General features: G+C 42.2%; 1 long non-coding RNA gene across 3 annotated transcripts in view; it reads right to left on the bottom strand.

Moving 5' to 3' along the window:
• Positions 1–15244, bottom strand: part of LOC133387149 (uncharacterized) — a 37064-nt gene extending 21820 nt beyond the window's left edge. For 2 of the 3 annotated variants that reach the window (XR_009763387.1, XR_009763386.1), the window contains exon 1: positions 14725–14815. This is a non-coding gene — a long non-coding RNA (uncharacterized LOC133387149). Of the gene's footprint in view, positions 1–14724; positions 14816–15002 lie in introns of those variants that run through there. The other variant, XR_009763389.1, reaches the window with a different exon arrangement.
• Between the last annotated feature and the right edge of the window lie 1147 nt (positions 15245–16391).

Genomic DNA, 16391 nt, shown 5'->3' with positions numbered 1-16391 from the left:
AGGCGAGGTCGTCGCCATCCAGATAGGGGCGTAGTTGGGCTACCAAACGGAGATGGTAAAACGCGTTCCGTGCCACCGAGGCCACTTATTTTTATTTATTTATTTATTTATTAAATTTATATACCGCCCGACTAGCAATAGCTCTCTTGAGCCTCAAGAGACAAGGAAAGGTCAAAAAGGAGCCCCAAACTACGGACCTGTTCTTTCAGGGGGAGTGTAACCCCATCCAGAACAGGATGCACATCCACCATCTGAGCGGGGAAGGCGTTCACCAACAGTGTCTCAGTCTTGTCTGGATTGAGTCTCAGTTTATTAGCTCTCATCCAGTCCATTATCGTGGTCAGGCTGCCATGGGGGCCAAGCATAACAGAAAATGGCGGCCAGGGGGCTGTGGCATAACACAAAACAGCTGCCACACCCAAAAGCACCAAAAACAAAAGAGGAACACAAAGTAGTATGGGCATGTCTGCCCATCAGTGGGGGAAAAGGCACCTACAGCAGCCTACTCTCATTCACAGAGAGCTATTTTGAACCTATCCTGTTTGGATCAGATAGAAGGGTGGGTGTGCAATCCTGGCATCCAACAAAAAAAATGTGAGCCTATTTTAATGGGGTATGTTTGATGTAGGAGAGGATGAGCCATTTGCAATACAAACAGAGCAGGAAGAGCAAAACAGTCTCACACACACTGTGGATTTTTGAGAGGATATTTACTGAGACATTTTGTGTATATAAGGATGCTGGAGCCTATAACTGCTACATCCACGATCCCTGAATTGTACAATATGAGCAAATTTGCACACTTTGTCTTACTTTGTCGTACTTTGCACAATTTATTCTGCAATTTTTTGTTTGTTTTGATTTATTTTATTTTTACTAGTTTGCTGGTTTTGAACAGGGGCAAGGAACTATTCAAGCGAACGTTCTGCCCCTCATTACTGGAAATCTTATTGAGCTACCTATCTAGCTTCTGAGATAATTTCCAAGTGTATCTTCAGTCTATAAGGGCTAGAAACTTGCTTTTTTAAGCTCTTTTCCTGTGGTCCAATGGAATCAAGAGGATATACGCACACCACTGCTCTTTTTTATCCCAAATGTATCACTTAGGTTAGGAATCACAGTTCATTAGCTGAGGCATAAGATATCAGCTTCAAAACTGAAATGGAAGTCCATTGATTGCTTTGATATTAGAAGTTTAAATTCTTCAATCTTGTTATCACTGTTAGTTCATAATGTTTGTGATGAGATAAATGAACTGGTGTAAAAAGACCTCAGTTGTGTTAGTCAGAAGGATCACTCAGACAGCCATGCTGTTTAAAAGCTAATTGAACCATTAAGAACAAAGTATTTATTTTAATTATTCTGAAAGTGTTGAGAAAGGCATTATTTATTTATTTATTAAATTTATGTCCTGCCTTTCCTCCCACAAGGAGCCCAGGGCAGCAAACAAAAACACCAAAAGCACTCTAAAACATCTTAAAAACAAAAGACTTTAAAACATATTAAAACAATACATCTTTAAAAACAGCTTTAAAAACATATTGAAAAGCAATTCCAACACAGACTGGGATAAGGTCTCTATTTAAAAGGCTTGTTGAAAGAGGAAGGTCTTCACTAGGCGCCGAAAAGATAACAGAGATGGCGCCTGTCTAATATTTAAGGGTAGGGAGTTCCACAGGGTAGGTTCTGGTAGGTTTTATTGGTGGGCTCTTGTTTTTGTCTATATCATGTGGTTAGGCAGAGTGTTGGAAAGGAGGGACATGGGTGATGCCACCCCAATTGCAGTGATCATGGGTAGAGGGAGGTACAGTATAGCCATGGGGAGGTGATGAGCTACCATGGAAGATGAAGTTCCCACTCCTCCTATGGATGGGTTCCTGGTTGCTCATCTGCTGTGCCCACTGGCCTGTGTGTGCTGTTGTTTAACACCAGATTGGTACACAATAAGACCACACTCATCCATGATATAATGATAGATGCGGGTGCCAATTTGGTGTGTATTACCCAGACCTGGGTGAGTGAGCTAGGAGGAGTTGATCTGACCCAATTTTGCCCACCTGGATACTTGGTGCAACACCAACACAGGCTGCAGGGATGAGGGGGAGGGGTTGCTGTAGTCCATAGAATTTCCATCTCTGTCCCCAGGAAACTGGTCTTGGAGCTGGCTGTGAGGGCCTGCGCCTGGTGTTGGGCCAAGGAGACAGGAAACTAGGGTTGCTGCTGGTGTACCATCCACCCTGCTGTCCAGCAGCTTCTCTGACCAAGCTGGTGGAGGCCTTCTCAGCTGTGGTATTGGAGGAACTCAGAATGATAGCCCTGGGTGATTTCAATGCCCATGCTGAGGCTGCCTCTAGTGTTCCAGCTAAGGACTTCATGGCCACCGTAACAACCATGGGACTGTTTCAAGTTGTCACCCGTCTAACAGAGGGCAGGGCATATCCTCGACTTGGTTTTTGCTCTAGATGGAGGAAAGGGTGGTCTGGAGATGGGGGGATGCATGTCATCCCATTGTTGTGGTCAGACCACTTTCTGGTGAAGTTTAGACTTATAATTTCAATCTTCCCCTGTAGGGGTGGTGGACAGATTAAGATGGTTTACCCCCAGAGACTACTGGGATCCAATGGATCACTGAATGCTCTGGGGAAATTTCCAGTAGATAGAGCAGGTAACCCTGTTGAAGCCCTTGTTGTGCTGTGGAACAATGAGATGCATTGGGCTCTTAACACAGTTGCCTGATTGCTCTCTCCAGCCCTGTGGAGTCCATTTTGCACTTTGGTCCACCAGTGAACTAAGGACAATGAAGCAGGCTGGTTGACGGTTAGAGTGCAAGTGGTGAAACACGTGCTGTGAAGCTGATCAGGCACAAGTAAAGATTAATCATTGTTATTATTCAAGAGTTCATTGGTCTACTAATTAAAGAATAAAGTTGTCAAAGTTGCTGTCTAGCTTCTGAGATGATTTCCAAGTGTATCTTCTATCCATAAGGGCTTGAAATTTGCTTTTAAAGCACTTTTTCTGTGCTCCTATGGAACTGAGCTAACATACACACACAGCCCTCCTCTTTTTATTTCAAATGTATCACTTCTGTTTCTATTGGGATTTTGTTACTTTAAGGCTAATCTAATTCAATTAATTGGGGGGAAAGCCATTCTTTCCTGATAGCTGGCAGCATCACGCTCAAGTAAGCTTCAGGACGCTTACAAGAAGTAGGAGGCCAAAACATTTGAGGACAAAAGGTCTGGTAGGAGAAAAACAAATGGGCTTTAAATAATCTTCAGGTTTTGCAGTGGAAACATTTTCATCCTCTCCCACTTTCTAGCTTGGGAGATTTACATAACCCTTTGGCATTGGCAACCTTATGTACTCAATAGTTTATGGTTTGGACTCCCCTCCAAAACTCTTTGTTGTGGGGGAGGATCAGAGATATTCCAACTATTGCACAGGAGACAAGTGGGAAGCAGGCACCAGGAAACTCTCAACTGTGTGGGTTGAACTTGGAATCCATCTAAATAAGGCCCATTTGTCAGAACTAAATATTATTGTTATCTATCTTGATAAGAGTGTTTAATCACAGATGATCTGTTCACATCATCAGCTGCAAGCACACTTCTCAATATGGCATGCAGGCCTTCCATTAGCAAGAAAGGAAGATTGGAGCTGGTTTAAGGTATTATGAGGAGGCATATTTCTTAGAATACCATAGTAAATATCAAATCCTGGTGTCAGTCCACAGCCTGGATAATTTGCCAAAAAGCACCTCAAATCTCCCAGTACCACCATTTATAAACGTTCACCCTTTGTTTCCCTAATTTTCTTTCTTCAGAACTTAATTGAATTGAATAGTCTTTATTGCTCATAGCCATCGGCCACCACAAAAAGAAGCAGCAGCAAACACAAATACAAATACAAATACAGGTACTAATTATAAAAGATAACACAGCAAGGGCTAACACAAAATATTAAAATGTAAGATATGAAACCAGTTAGGCAATATGTACATATTAAAACTACATACATGACATAATTACATATTTGAATTTATATTCCTGGCTAAGACTCCATTGCCATCAGTTCCATAGTTTAAGTTTAAAAATTTTAGACACTACAGGGAACTGGATTAGGATTAGGGATGCTCCTGGTCATCTGTAAATTGTTTATAATGTCTAGCTCTGATTTTTCCAGCAACCAGAGCAAAGTTTGCCACTTGTGATGTTAAGAAAATATCACTACCGGCAAGAAAAACACGTATTTGCTCCAGGAGGGGTCTATTTGTCAGGGAGTGAATAGTGGAAGCGAGGAATTTGAACCTAGGCGCATTGTAAAGGGCACATCTTAAAAGGTAATGAACAATGTCCTCGACTTCGCCGGATTTACAAATGCAAAGTCTAAGATGAGTTGGGACTTTTGAGTATCTCCCGTCAAGCAAAGCCGTGGGCATAGATTGAAAGCGTAATGCCGTAAAGGATTTTCTCAGTAGCGGGGCAGTTAAAAAGGTAAAATATTGCTCCATGGCGAAAGTTGTTTTAAACAAAGGGTACCACAAAGAAAAGGACGATTGGGTTGAGGCATGAAGGTCCCATCTTTTAGCATACAGAAAGATTCTTTCCTTAAGTATCTGTTTCGCACGCATAGAAGGGTGGGAAGGTAAAATATATTTCTCCCATATATGGACAAAATAAGTTTGGCCCGGTTTAACCAGCTGCTGTGAGATGGATTCTGAAGCTGTTCTAGGAGGCATTTCTTGGGAAGGTGTGAATCACTCATATATGAAAGTTTAAGCCAGTAAACGGCTAAGGCCGCATGTACAGAAGATTTAACAGAGTAGAGGCCTGTCTCTGTCCTCAGAAAGGAGACAGGGGTACCCCGCAGAATGGCCAGGATAGATCTAATGAAGGAGTTCTGGACTTTCTCTAAAGGGGAGATGTTGGCAAGCACCCAAATCTCAGCACCATACAGGAGCTGGGGAATTATTTTCCTTCAAAACACCTCTACCGCAGGAGAAACCAAGCTCCCTCCTTTAAATCTAAAGAAGCGGAGTACCAAATGGATGGAATGTGAGACCTTCAGCTTAATTGAGTCGAAATGAGGTTTCCATATGAGGTTGGTATTAAAGCTAAGTCCAAGATATCTAAAGTTACATAGCTGTTTAATGGGCTTATCATTTAGTTTCCAGGCATGAATTTTTCTTTTCTTCCCAAACACTACCTCATTTGTTTTAGTATGGTTAATTTGTAAGTGCTCCTTAGAACAAAACCTTCCCAAACTTCTTAGTAGTTTCCTCATCCCAATCTGGGTAATTGAGACCAGAGCTAAGTCATCGGCGTATAACAGCACTGAGAGCTTAGTGTCTAAAATTGTGGATGGGAAGAAATCTGAGCCAGACAGTTCCTGAACAATGTTATTTATATAGAAATTGAAAAGAAATGGGGCCGAAAGAAAGCCCTGGCGTACCCCTCTATTAGTTGGAATAGCTACTGAGAGGACCCCGTTGGCGCCTAGCCTGACCTTAAGAAAAGTATTTGAATGGAGCATTTGTACTAGATAGAGCAACCGTCTATCCATATTCAAGGAGGACAGCTTTTGCCATAGTCGATCTCTATCAATAAGATCGAATGCAGATGTGAAATCAACGAAAGTGACGAATAGTTCTTTTCTACTTTGGAGTGAATATTTTTGGATTAGATGTAACAGAATAAAACATTGATCTATGGTAGACTTTCCCTTAACAAAACCTGCCTGTTTCAGAACTTAATGTCCATTAAGGGCAAATCCCTACCATACATTTAAAGCACATCCAACATACATTTAAAGATCCCCAAAGAATCATGGGAATTGTAGTTTGTTAAGGGTGCTGGGAAGTTGTAGCTCTGTGAGGAATTACAGCGTTCCTACAGTTCCCAGGATTCTTTGGGGGGAGTCATGTGCTTTAAATGTGCATTGGGCATGATTTAAATGTTTCTTTGAGGCTTTGCAGGATCTCCACAGACAGAGGCTCCATATAGCCTACCGGTGTTCCTAATACAAACATACCATCTCCTCAGCAGTAATTGGGGCCTGGTTTGCACATGCAGTAGGATGATGTCATGATCCTGGAGGCCAGCAATGACCAGGGCACAGAGCTCACAGATGATGAGCCAGACCAGGTTCAGGGGTCTGAACCTGCTGCTGGAGATTGAGAGACCACTGACAAACAGGAGTCTACGGAACAACGTCCCATAACATCTGTAGAGCCAGAACCTGGACCCTCAGAGGTGTCTTCTGATGAGCCTGAAGAGTTATATGCCTCCCATAATATTTTGCTGGTTCAGCACTGGAGTACACTAGATGGGAGGCCATGGAGTGCAGGAAAAGTGTTGATCTTCTGGCCAGAGGGTTGGCCCTTTAAGAAATGAAGGGGGCAGAGGCTGAGTAAGGTAGCCTGAAGACTTAAAGGGGCTCAGTTTTCCTTTGACCTTTGTTGTAGCAAGATGTGCACTGGCTGCCTTGCCCTGTGGGCTCCTCTGCAGGAACAAAACAGAATGGATGAGACCACAACCCATTGAGGTGGTGGAGTGAACTATATTTGTTTATTTATTAAATGTATATCCCACCCTTCCTCTCAGAAGGAGCCCAGGGCAGCACTCCAGGCTGCAGATATGGGGTGCGGGGCAAAACAACTTACCCACAACCACTAACAAGGCGATGTTTCAAAAGATAATAAAGGAGGAGGTCCAGGGTTTCTAATATCACTCAGCAGGGCTATTTCATCACATTTTGAAGTGATTACACTCTGGCCCCAGGGACATGGTAGAACCATCTGAGGCCCGCTGTAATGAATTTGCTAGGCACTTCCAGGATAAAATCTTTAGCATCCGCCAGGACTTAGACTCCAGTGTTATAGCAGGTGAATCAAGCGAGGTATCCAGAGCACAGCCTTGTCCTGATTTCTTGGATGAGCTTCAGCTGGTGCAGCTTGAGGACGTTGACAAGGTGCTTGGACAGGTTCATACAACCACTTCTGTGCTGGATCCTTGCCCTTCTTGGCTAATAAAAGCTAGCAGGGATGGAACAGCCAGCTGGGCCAGGGAGGTGATTAATGCCTCTCTGCGAGAGAGGGTGGTCCCTGGCTGCCTGAAAGAGGCTGTAATGAGATCACTCCTGAAGAGGCCCTCCCTGGACCCAGAAAATCTTAATAACTATAGGCCTGTAGCAAATGTTCCATTCCTGGGCAAGGTCCTGGAACGAGTGATTGTAGGCCAGCTCCAGACACTCTTGGATGAGACCGATTATCTGGATCCATTTCAGTCGGGTTTCAGGCCTGGTTTCAGGCCTGGTCGCCCTGTATGATGACCTTTGTCAGGAGAGAGACAGGGGGAGTGTGACTCTGTTGATTCTCCTTGATCTCTCAGTGGCTTTCGATACCATCGACCCAGAGCTTGGAAGTAACTAGTTACAAGTAACGAATTACTTGTAATTCATTACTTTTTTGAGTAACAAGTGGGTAATTCCTTTACATTTTGATTGTAATAGAAGTAGGAGTAATTTTACTACTTTTGTGGAGTAATTGTAACGTTTCCAGAATTACTTCTGGGCATTACTTGGGGGGGGAGCAGGGGAAGTCTTCTGCTCCTCTGATTTGTGGATGAAAATCATGTGCCTCAAACTGGGCTTCTGTGCAGTGTCTCTCTTTCCACATGCTCTGTGGATGGGTAGGAGGCGACGAGGGAGGAGGCGGAGAGTGAGACTGGGTGGAGAGTGGTGGTGAAGAATGGAGTGGAGGGGGAAAGGATCTGGAGGTCAAGAACATGGATAAAGGAGGAGAAGGAGACAGCAGCAGAATGGAGATAGAGAACTGTGGAGGTGAAAGATGACAACTTCTGTGTGTGTGAGAGAGAGGGGGGGGGAGAGAATACTGTGTTTGCACTTGGCACACAAAGTGGCCTCCACCACCCTCTTTGGCTACTGGGCTGCATTTGCAATATTTTAACTTTTTTGCATCTCAGGGAAAAATGTTTGCTTGAGTGAGTGTCCTTTAGTTGGTGGCAGGGCAGGGTCCGGGAGGTGGTTAAGCAAGAGAGATTATGCTTGCTGGCTGAGTGGGGGAGGTTGCACTTGGTTTGACGTGCAAAGATCTGAGTAGTGGCCTCAGCCTCCCTCCCCACCACCCTTACCAGCGGAGAGACCACCATTGCTATCTTATGGATAAAATAATTATTCTACTATCTCTGTATGTGTTTGTTTATTTTTAATATTGTTTTAGGCTATTTAGATGTGCAGCCGCCAAGGCCAGGACCTTGTAGGCATTTTTTTTAAGTAACTGAAATGTAATTGTAGTGATTACTTTGGAGGAAAAGTAAAGTAATCAGTTACTTTCAGAGCAATTGTAATTGTAACAGTAATTACTACTGTTTTGGGCCATGTAACTGTAACTGTAATTTATTACTTTTTAACAGTAATCTTCCAAGCTCTGCATCGACCATGGTATCCTTCTGGGGAGACTAGCTGAGTTGGGAGTGGGAGGTACTGCATTGCAGTGGTTCCACTCCTACTTGGCAGGTCGCCTCCAGAAGGTGGTGCTTGGGGAACATTACTCGGCACCCTGGACTCTCCAGTATGGGGTTCCACAGGGGTCAGTTCTGTCCCCCATGCTGTTCAACATCTACATGAAACTGTTGGGTGTGGTCGTCCGGAGCTTTGGAGTGTGTTGCCATCAGTATGCTGATGACACGCAGCTCTATTTCTCCTTTTCATCTTCTTCAGGTGAGGCTGTCAATGTGCTGAACCGGTGCCTGGCTGCGACAATGGACTGGATGAGGGCTAATACACTGAGGCTCAATCCAGACAAGACTGAGATGCTGCTAGTGGATGGTTCTTCTGACCAGATTATGGATGTCCAACCTGTTCTGGATGGGGTTGCACTCCCCCTGAAGGAGCAGGTTTGTAGCTTGGGGGTTCTCCTAGAACCATCTCTGTCACTTGAGGCTCAGGTAGCCTCGGTGGCATGGAGTGCCTTCTACGAACTTCAGTTGGTGGCCCAACTACGTCCCCATCTGGACAGGGATAACCTGGCTTCAGTTGTCCATGCTCTGGTAACCTCCAAATTAGATTACTGCAATGCACTCTATGTGGGGCTGCCTTTGAAGACGGTTCAGAAACTGCAGCTTGTGCAAAATGCAGCAGCCAGATTGGTAACAGGGACCAGACGGTCCGAACATATAAAACTGATTCTGGCCCACTTGCATTGGCTGCCTGTATGTTTCTGAGCTCAATTCAAGGTGCTGGTTTTGACCTATAAAGCCTTACACGGCTTGGGACCACAATACCTGATGGAACGCCTCTCCCGATACGAACCCACCTGTACAGTACGTTCAAGATCAAAGGCCCTCCTCCGGGTGCCTACTCCAAGGGAAGCTCGGAGGGTGGCAACAAGGCAGGAGGCCTTCTCAGTGGTGGCCCCCAAATTATGGAATGATCTTTCTGACGAGGTGCGCCTGGCACCAACACTGTTATCTTTTCGGCACCAGGTCAAGACTTTCCTCTTCTCCCAGGCATTTTAGCATGTGTTTTAAATTGTTTTTATATTGTTTTAAATTTTAAAATTGTGTTTTAAATTGTTTTTAAAATATGTTTTAAATTTTAAAATTGTGTTTTAAATTGTTTTTAAAATATGTTTTAAATTGTATATTTGTTTTAATGTTTTTCATTGCTGTAAACCGCCCAGAGAGCTTCGGCTATGGGGCGGTATACAAGTGCAATAAATAAACAAATAAATATAGATGACCATCTAAGGAGGGCTCCCCCCATAACACTAAACTAGCCTCCATCAACAAATTGTTCAGTACAGATAAATTGACAATACCAGACTGGAAACATCTTGGGAAAAGTGTAACAGATTTCCTTGGGTTTCTGCTATTGTCATCACTGGAAGCTCCAATAAGATTCTGTGCAAATTCCATTCATTCTTAAGACTGGGACTATGCCCCATGATATCATTACTAGTTAACTGTTGTTGTTGTTGTTGTTATGTGCCTTCAAGTCAATTACGACTTATGGCGACCCTATGAATCAGCAACCTCCAACAGCATCTGTTGTGAACCACCCTGTTCATATCTTGTAAGTTCAGGTCTGTGGCTTCCTTTATGGAATCAATCCATCTATTGTTTGGTCTTCCTCTTTTTCTATTCCCTTCTGTTTTTCCCAGCATCATTGTCTTTTCTAGTGAATCAGGTCTTCTCATTATGCGTCCAAAGTATGATAACCTCAGTTTCATCATTTTAGCTTCTAGTGACAGTTCTGGTTTAATTTGTTCTAACACCCAATTATTGGTCTTTTTCGCAGTCCATGGTATCTGCAAAGCTCTCCTCCAACACCACATTTCAAATGAGTTTATTTTTCTCTTCGCTTTTTTCACTGTCCAACTTTTACATCCATACATGTCATCCTGGCATCTCTTTTGTAGACTTCAGTGTATTCCTTCCATCTTCCTTTTATTTCATCTCAGAGTGTGTTCCCCTCTTGATTATTAACATCCCTACTTGTGGTTTAAATTTCCCTTTCATTTCTCTAATCTTTTGGAATAGGGCTCTTGTTCTACCTTTTTTGTTGTCCTCTTCTATTTCTATACAATAACTATTGTAATAGTTCTCTTTGTCCTTACGTACTAGGCGCTGCATTGTTGCATTTAGGGTTCTGACCATGTTTCTATCGCCTTTTGCTTTTGCTTTCCTTCTCTCTTTAACCATTTTAAGAGTTTCTTCAGTCATCCATTGAGGTCTTTTCTCTTTTTAACTAGAGGTATTGTCTTTTTGCATTCTTCCCTGATAATGTCTCTGACTTCAATCCATAGTTCTTCTGGCTCTCTGTTAACTAAGTTTAAAGCCTCAGATCTGTTCCTTGATTGATCTTTATATGCTCACTATTAAAGCAGCCTTGTTTCTTCTTAATTTCTCATTTCCTGCATAAAATATTTTGTGGTTGCCCGATTGAAAATGTCTGATTCCCATCCATTTTAATTCACTCATGCCAAGTATTGTTCTATTTCTTTCTTGACAATTTCCAACTTTCCCTGGTTCATGCTTCTCACATTCCATGTTCCTATTGTGTGCGTTGTACAACTCCAGACTTTCCTTTTGCATCTGTGTGCATCAGCCTCTGGGCTTCCTTTCAGCTTTCACGCAGCTGCGTCATTAGTCACAGCGCTACTCATACTTGTACTTGTCCTTCCCCAGTAGCTCTGTGAGTGCCTTCTGACTGAGGGTCTCATCTTGCAGCACTGTCTCGTGTTGCATTTTGGATACTCTGTTCATAGGGTTTTCATGGTAAGAGGTATTCAGAGGTGGTTTACCATTGCCTTCCACTCAGTTTGGATGCATCTTAGTCTGGTGTCTGAGCTTTGACCGTTCCGCCTTGGTTGCCCCTGCTAGGAATCTAGCCTCTTGGTCTAGACTCCTGATGGCATTGCTCTCAGCTTCTTCAACACTCTCAAACCCCCTCACCATGTTAAGGTGTGCATCCTAAAGGGGGACTACTTAACTAATCAATATAAATTCTACTCAACTACTAGGAGACTTTCTATCCTGACAGCAAAATCATTTATTAATGATACAGGCTTTGATTACTTATGGCCTTATCATTTCTCCTAAGCTAATTATGCTCACAGATAGATATTACCCACCAATTTTTCTGTATTTCCGAGCCCATCATACACAAAATCATCTTTTAGCCAAGCATGGACAAATTTGCAGTGAGTTGAAACTTCACAATCATTTGAAACATGGCTAAGAAAATCACAAGACTTCCCATTTGATTCATAAAATATGTACTTTATTGTTTGATTACAGGCCAGTAATTTCTCTCTTTTAAGAGAAAATGGAAGAAAGGCTTAAAATGGAACAAGCGCTTAAACATACAAACCCAGGAAAAAGAATGATTATGGATATTTAATATTATGCAATCTGATGAACACAAACCCAAAGGATTTTTTAAAGGTTATATGTCAATGTTATCTTACTCCATAAAGACTAAATAAAATTCATCATAACAGCATGCTGGAGTCATGTTGAAAAATGCCATTCTCAAACGCAATTCTTGGCATATTGTCTGATCTTACCACAGATTTGGACCAACATTCTTAGAAATAAATCTTGACAGTATTTCAACAGAGCACTGATTAGCAGTTGTTAACAAAACCAAAAACCACTCTACTTTGCTATGTAAAAGAAGGAACTGAATTCGTAGATTTACAGCTTATTATTGTAAATGTTTTAATTGTAGCTAGAGTGTGCATATTGAACAACACTGGAAATTAAGGGAAATATCCAATATTGCAGAATTGATTTTTTTTAAAAAACTAAGAAAACTGACCCATTACTCAAGGGGTCATTATAACTCCCAAAATGACGAATTTATTAAAAAATTGTCTCTCTTTACTCATGTTTGGAATGAGAAAATTCAGGATAACATATAAAAAATTGAGTTTTTTACCTATATTATAACCACATATTTAAACTTATTGCAATGTTAATTAAATAATATAGGTGATCATTATAAAGTCATAATCTTGCATTATTTAATGTATTTTCATTTTCTATGTCTATAAGTATTTTTCTAATGTAATTATTAATATGAATGTAGAAATAAGAATTAAATAAGATTTTTTTTAAAAAATGAAACTGCTGTATCAGTTTTATTGTGAGGTCTGTCAAATGGATAAATAAACTGAATGAACTCAGAACATAAATAAATACACAAGAGTTATTGTAAGCAACTTTGAAATCCTTTTAATAAAAACACAGCATTTACATCTTGAAAATAAATGCATAAATAGGGCAATAGTATGGCATTTCTGCATGATGGAGGAAGGTTTGTGAGCTTTTTCATTTTTTGAAAAAAATATCATTATCATTATTAATTACCCACCCTTCACTCTAAGGCTCCATGGTGGCTATATAAGTCCTCCTTTAATAATCCTCTACAAAAGTTCATCTTTACAGAAGTTCAGCAAAATTGGCTACCAATATATTCATAAAATGGTGCTGACATTGAGGAGATGGGAAGCTTATGGCATTAATCACGTGAGATGTCACAGGAACTATCTATGACAAGGATTGCCAACATGGCACTCCAGGTGCACATTTGCTAGCTGAGGCTGGTGTCCACAGGATCTCCTACCCCTGCTGAAATAAGGCTTGAAAGAAGCATGCCATTGCAGCCAATAGGATAGAGGTCTCTGTGTGTGTTGTGCCAATTTCTGAGGGGCTTCGGGCACAGGGTATCAGTGGGCCCTTGTCCACTCCTTTCCTCCTCAAACCACATTCCTCCTCCCTTGTGGCCCCACTCCTTTCAAAGAAAACAAATCTGCACCAATATTACAGTCCCCTTATTAAACAAAAATGCAAAATTTTGATTTACTTTAATTTGTTGGGGTAAATTTACGTATTTTGTAGACCTCAGCTCCTAAGAATTTATTCTGGTTTACCAAGTTAATGATAGGTAGATTATATGACTAGTATTAGAGCCTGGGATTTTCCACAAAATGTACTGAGAAATAATTCTCATTTTTCGCTGTTTCTGTTGGCTTCTCTACTTTAATGTTTTCACAGACAAAAAAAGTGTGTGGTGGGTTGAATCCATCCTTTCCTGTCACTTCCAAAGATCTTTGAAAAAGCACTTCAAATAAACATTTCAATTCTCCACCAGGATTTTCTACTCACATGGGAAGCTGCCTTATATTGAGTCACGACTGTCTACACTGACTGGAGGCAGCTCTCCAGAGTCTCTCTCAGAAGGTCTCTCAGGTTCAGTCCCTGATGGCACCTCTCCTACCTGGAGATGCCATTGGGGACTGAACCTGAGGGACCTTCTGTACGCAAGGCAGATGCTGCAATGACTCTTTCCCTGCACTCATCAGGGAAATGAGATATTAGGAAGCATTCAAGAATTAATCTTAGAATCCCTTATTGCCACATGGCACTGTTATAGCAGAGCACCAGGGCAAGCCAAGGACAGAACAGTAGATGAAAGGCTGCCCTCATAAAGAAATACTATTTTTTTAAAGTTAAAATCCTATTTCTCAAAAAAAAAAGGCATTCCCAATAGTTCAGCTACAATTTACCTATAAGTTAAGAAGTGTGTATAGCGTACAAAAATGACACTAAAGGGCCCCTCCACATCGCAGGGCTCACATGCTGAGAAACCTTCAGATACTGTAGACCCATATAAACACAGATGCAACACAATACTCCAGCATGCCTCAGTCCATCAGAAACCCTCATAAGCATAAGAGGAATCACCTTTGATGCCTAGTGCAAAATAAACACACAGAACTGGTGGAGATGTAATGCTCTTAATATTACTAATATAGTGTTTTGTATTAAGGACTGGAAAAAGGGCCTTTCTAGGGATAAACTATTAGTTTCTGAATATGCCGTTACCACATCAGGTATTACAAATGTACAAGTTTCCAAGTTAAAGAGGCACATGATAACTAGGACCTCCTGCCAGACCTGGTTCAAATCCCTGCTCAGCCATGAAGCTCGCTGGGTGAGTTTGGGCCAGTAACTGTCTCTCAGTCTAACCTACCTCACAGGGCTGTTGAGAGGATAAAATGGGGAGGGGAAGAACCATCTTTGAGCTCCTTATAGAAAAAGCAAGATATAAATAAAAATAATAATAGGAGCTCGGGTGTTGGGGAGGCGAGGGCGGGGAGGAGAGAAGGAATTCATATACAAAGACCCCATTACAGACCTGAACAATGGAAGCTTGCTTGTAAAAGGAGATGGAAGCGCTCTCTCTCTCTCTCTCTCTCTCTCTCTCTCACACACACACACACTCACACACACACACACACACACACACAATCAGAACAGTGAGGCAAAGGGGGTGGGGAGGCAATAATTATGATGTAATTAAGGCTGCAGTCCAATGCATTTACCTGGGAGTAAGTCCCATTGAACCCAATGGAGCTTACTTCTGAGAAGACATTATTGGATTGCAGCTTAACAAAACCAGGAAATCCTTCCTACCTTCTTTCCAAGCTCCATAGCCCACTCTTAGGCTGCAAGTCTAACTACGTTCATCTGGGAAGAAGCCCTTCTGAATTCAACAGGGCTGACTTCTGAGCAGATATCAGAATAGACATAGTTAGGCTCTTTTTCAACCTCTTCCTGCCTTGCTTCTGCTGCTACAGGCTAGTAAGTTCTGCCCCTCCTCCCATGCCTGATACTCAGGACAGGCTGGGCAGCTCCTTAGCAACCATCCTGGTGCTTCTCTTCCCCGGCAGTGGTGCAGCTGAGCAAGACAGACTCTGTTGCTGTAGAGCTGGCCTGGGCTTGCCTGCGCCACCGCCCTCTGCTGCTGGCCTGCACGTATCCCAGGAGGGCCCCCTGGGGCCCTGTGTGAGATCCTGGGACCTCGGTCCAGTGCCCCACCTCGAACTGGGCCTGCTGGGTTGCAAATGTGCTCCTGGGCTGAAAAAAATTGGCAACCCCTGATCTATGACTACTGTTGCCATTTTATAAAAAACTGGCTATCCTGTGCCTTTAACAATCAGTCTGATCTACTGAAATATAGCAAGTAAAGCTTTTCCTGGTATGGAGAGAAATGGTACCAAGCTAGTGTTTGGTATTTTAAAAATATAAAATGAAATAGGAACTAAGTTTCATGGTCCTGTTTCTTAGCAAAGATATTAATATTTATTGATGTATTTTGCTGCTGCTTTGATTTTTGTTTACGTCTGTTTGGTTTGATTCCATTGTATTATTGTATTTATATATTTTCTGATTGTTTTATTGTTATGTACACCGCCCAGAGAGCCCTTGGGCTTAGGGCGGTATATAAATTAAATTAAATTAAATTAAATAAATAAATAAACGGGGATGGTGTAAAAGCCGGAATGGAACGGAACAGGATGGAACGGGCCATAAAAGAAATTGATGCCAAAAACACTGGGATGTGTTAGAGACACTTGAAAACAACATTTAGGAACAAAAACCATTCCGATAGGATTTTACTAACCCTTTAACAACCAAAATGCCCTCCAGAATGGAATGAAACAGCCCGGAAAGGCGACTTCCCAGCGAGCCACACCTCTGAAATTCACCAGTCCCACATGACTACATGGGATGCATGCAATAAGACACAAAACTTCCACGCAAACCACGTTCTGATACCCGTTCTGGGCTATAATACGCTTTTACGTAAAACAGCCCAGAACGGCGACTTCCCAATGAGCCAGATCTACCAAATTCACTAACCACACATGTTGCTGCCTCTCCTGTTGTTGGGAAATGGGAGATAACACAGGATGACCCAGGAACCTCTGGGGTGATCAGCAATACCCTTTCTTGCTGTTTGTAAGTCCACTAAGCGGCACTATTGGTGCTGCTACCAGGTTGCGAATGGCTGGTGAATTG

This window comes from Rhineura floridana, chromosome 6 (genome assembly GCF_030035675.1).
Source record: "Rhineura floridana isolate rRhiFlo1 chromosome 6, rRhiFlo1.hap2, whole genome shotgun sequence".
NCBI lineage: Eukaryota > Metazoa > Chordata > Lepidosauria > Squamata > Rhineuridae > Rhineura > Rhineura floridana.
Note: the sequence above shows the minus strand (reverse complement) of the source record. Positions and strands in the feature narration are given on the sequence as shown.